The sequence below is a fragment of the Cibotium barometz genome, chromosome 4 (assembly GCF_041138505.1).
Source record: "Cibotium barometz isolate CiBa-2024 chromosome 4, ASM4113850v1, whole genome shotgun sequence".
Lineage (NCBI taxonomy): Eukaryota > Viridiplantae > Streptophyta > Polypodiopsida > Cyatheales > Cibotiaceae > Cibotium > Cibotium barometz.
This window is the reverse complement of record NC_141049.1, coordinates 15,390,827-15,395,073: the sequence shown is the minus strand read 5'-3', so window position 1 is coordinate 15,395,073 and position 4,247 is coordinate 15,390,827. Positions and strand designations below refer to the sequence as shown.

Here is a 4,247-nt window from a genome sequence, read left to right as displayed (position 1 = left end):
TTTCGGCACGTCAAGCAAGCCACCAAAGCTGCAATTACGTTAACCATCCCGAAGGCAAATTTTAGAACGGCAAAATCGTGGACGGATGAAATCACGAAGGAAGCGAAGGAAACAAGCTTCCGACGAAAAGCCCACTCAGGATCTGAATCTATTGAAAAATCCGGCTGAGGATGAAGAAATGCGTTCGAAGATTGAGAATTGGGGCATTTAGGGATAATCTCAGAGCTCAGAGGTGCAATACCTAGGAAGAACTTCGTCAGTGTTTTTTTTTCTTGCACGCACAGGAAACTTCCCCATCACGGCAAGGCACGTAAATCGCACAGGAAACTTCCCCATCACGGCAATAAATAAATTTATTTAGGGAGGACAAATCTTAAATGTGTCCTTTTTTTTCAAAATCTCTACAATATGCTCGTTTTATAACTAAAAATCATTAACTTAAAATCTTAGCCAGTTTTTCTTAATTATGGTAGGTACAAATACACTAGCCAGTTTTTCTTAATTCTGGTAGGTACAAATACACTAGGTACAAATACACCAGAATACCATTTTTTTCGAGCCTTGTACCTATATGTATAGTGTCTACTACTTGCATTGCCACATGTCAAAAGAAAGGGCGAAAGGGGAGAGGGCCAAAGAAGAGGCCACGTGGTAGCATGTGGAGAAAGGAAAAAACCAAACCAAGAAAAGTTTTTGAAATCCTCCAAAAACAATATCTATCCCTTCTTACCGAATTGAATCGGAGAGGCTCTACTATACTAGTAGGTAACTTTTAAAGGGTTTTTTTTTTCTTATTTTTAAAGGACGACGAACATGCTCTTTTCTTTTACCTTTGGGAGGAGGATCACACACTCTTTTCTTTTACCCCCTTTGCCCCTTTGTGGAGTGAGGGTGGGCGATGGGCCAAAATCTAGCCCACATCTTGGAAAGGGGAAGGGTGCCGCCTTAACCACTCGTAGGTAGCTTTTAAATCAAAACTTTTGACATGCTAATGCACAATATGTCAACATTGGCAAGGTTCTCTCAACTATCTTGAGGCGGTCTAGCATCTCGGGTGACTTTTTTAAACAAGGAGTACATCCGATGGATGTTCATAAAGGCCTACCTGTATTGAGAGAGAGAGAGATAATAGGATACCAATATCATCATTAAATGGAGGTGCCCATTTATTGTGCCTCAAAAACTTCCCTAGCCAAAATCCTCAAAGTGAACTCTAAGGCCTTTACATGGAAGGCCAAAAAAAAGAGATGAACTTGAGCTTTGTATGTTTATAACTAGACACCTTATTACTATGTTACATGATACTACTTTCTTACATGTTCTTTCATGATACTACTTTGTTACATTCTCTTTCATGATACCAGTAAGAGAGTGTTGCTCTCTAGAAAGAGGTTCTAAGTGCCCCTTGGACAAGTAAACCTATATACTCAGTTTTCTCTCCAGTGTGAATTAATTAAACGAATTTGGAATTTTCAAAAGAAACTAAGCCACTTGATCACACAAGAGTTTAGTTTAGCCTATACTAAGTTTTCTCTTGGTGTGAATTGATGAAATGAATCTTGAATTTTCAAAAGAAACTAGACCATTTGATCACACCACAGTTTCAAACTAATGCTACCATCAAATTTACCCTAGAAGCAAGCTTAATTTTGACGAGCATGTTACCCCTTCTGTTGTCTATCTTTTAAATATATTTTGCATGCAAAATTTTCAAATAGACGTAGAAAAAAATAAGGCATTCATGCTTGATAGGGCGGGGGTGATTTTTCTCACCTACTAAATGAGATTAAAGAAAAAAACAAGGAAAATAGTAAGAATCACATTTTTATGTTTTTTTTTAAAAAATTGATTTTTGGATGGACAAGGCAACCCCTCAAAAATCAAGCCCACTTTAGACTTAGAGGCTCCTAGGACATTTGCTATGGCATCTATCAAATACACAGTGATTGATCATTTACTAATGTCCTTGACAAGATTATTTTGTAAGCGTCTACCTTTTCTATAAGGATTCATGTGACTATAGTGGCTTTTCTTTGCTTGCAGGCACTCAACATGGGCCTGTCTTTGTCAAAGGCTGCCTTTTTTTTTTTGCACGGTATAAACTTGAAAACCTTCTTCACACGTGTTCAACATCACGAGGCACTCGTGTATAGAATATTGACCATCAATATATCTAAATAAGGAGAAAATCAAATTGCATTTCTCATTCTGTCACTCACACACACACACACAACTATATTACCACACGAAGGCGCAGGAAATCAACATGCAAGGCTCTCCTAGTACTTAGCATATACAGTCGCTTACTCCAACTGCATTAGGCTACAGTGTGTGATAAACACATGGATGCAGCAATGCTTAATTATGTGCCTAAAGCGCCTGTAAGATGGATTAATGTAACGAGAGCTCTCGTAAGATGGATTAATGTAACAGTTGTTCTTCTCCTCCTCTTTGGTACTGGCTCACGGTGCCTTCAAATGAGCAGCACTAGTACGCTTGCGCAGCCTTTCAGCTTGAAGCGAGCTGGTATGCAGAATTCCGGCAGCTACTCCGAGCCTGCTGAGACTTCCTCCCTTGCTGCTCATGTAATGAAGGTGACTCCAACGCTTGGTCTAATTTGGCATCATGCATAATAATTTCTCTCTCTTTAATCACCTCTCTAAACTCGGTTAATTATTTCTGGCTTGAAAAATACTTCCTTCCCAGAGAAGTAGTCTATATCTATTAGATATTAACTATATTAATTATGGACAACCAAGGCACAAGGAGAATACTTCTTTCTTAGAGAAGTAATTTATATCTATTACATACTAGACCATGGACAACCAAGGCACAAGGAGAGAAATGGACAACCAAGGCACAAGGAGAGGAGTGAAAAAAGAAATCCTAGATCTCTAAAAACTAAGAGGAAAAAATCCATTCTAGGACTTTTGTATTCCGGCTTCCAATGACCCTTTGTATTCCTGATGCGAGTACCCTTTGTATTCCAGCTTGTATTCATGCATTCCACGTTTTAATGTCTTTTATTTACATGCCCCAACAACGTACTGGTTGAGTGGGTGCCTAGTTCAATGAAAGGGTTTTGTGGTTAATCATCCAACGATTTAACAATTGAGATTATTTTTATTTTAACTTAATGTAGATAACGTTTATTAGTTATTTATCACAATAAAAGTCAATCATTAAACAAAGTAAATACTACATAGTTACATAACACCCTTTTGGAAATGAGGATGGGCAACATCAAGTCCATAGTCCATCAATGCATCTACTGAGGTTTTAGACACTTGCCTAGAGGTTGGAATCCCTGAGGCCATGCTTTGTGTGTGTGTGAGAGAGAGAGGGAGAGTGTGTGTGTGTGGGGGGAGAGAGAGAGAGTGTGTGTGTGTGTGTGTGTGTGTGGGGCATTGCTCTTATAGGCCCAATGGTGTGTGCAGCCTGGTGGTGGGAGGACGTATGCGCGTCGAAGGAGGCGGAGCTGTGCGAGGGACCCGGAGGTGTGTAAGAAGGGGGGGAAGGAGTGCTGCTGGGGGCGGGTGTGCAAGGACACGCGGGCGGACCCCCACAACTGCGGGGCATGCGGTCGCATGTGCCTACCCACCATGACCTGCTGTGAGGCTGTCTGCGCCGACCTCAACATCGACCCCAGCAACTGTGGCAGCTGTGGCTTCAAATGCCACCGTGGCGCCACCTGCCAACATGGCCTGTGTGGCTACGGTGACGACCTCTAAGCCCGAGCCCCCCCTGCCGCCCTCTTGCTACCTATTAGAAGTTATAGTCTCGCCATAGCCTTCCAACAAGTTGTGCACCCTCTCAAGACTCTCTACCCTCCACTATTGACATCATTGGACCTACATTCCTTTCAGAAGAATCACTTGTGTGCCAAAGCTACACCTCACACCATTGATTGGACCATGGGAGAAAAAGAATGTCTCTACTTCAAGGGCCTTTACAGCCATAGTATAATTGATGACATGATTCTTTATTGATTACATTTCTAGCACACAACAGAGAGATTCTTCTTTTGTGATGATGTCTCCTTTGTGAAGTCCTTGTAAAAATCACGGAATAATGATTGGGCTTTCTTTGGTAAAGGACATTTCAACTGATTTTAGTTACTGAAGGTGTCATACAAAAGAATCTTGAAAAGACCATTGATTATTAGGAAAAAGATGCAAATATTATCTTACAATATTGAGAGTACATAATAAGCACACGTACGTACATACATACATACATACATATAT

The 4,247-nt window shown here is 40.7% G+C and overlaps 1 long non-coding RNA gene across 1 annotated transcript; it reads left to right on the top strand.

The window, feature by feature from the left end:
• The first annotated feature begins 2,213 nt into the window (after positions 1 to 2,213).
• LOC147638954 (uncharacterized) lies at positions 2,214 to 3,992 on the top strand. Its single transcript, XR_015263377.1, has 2 exons — positions 2,214 to 2,594; positions 3,438 to 3,992. It is a non-coding gene; the product is annotated as an uncharacterized LOC147638954 (long non-coding RNA).
• Positions 3,993 to 4,247: the final 255 nt, after the last annotated feature.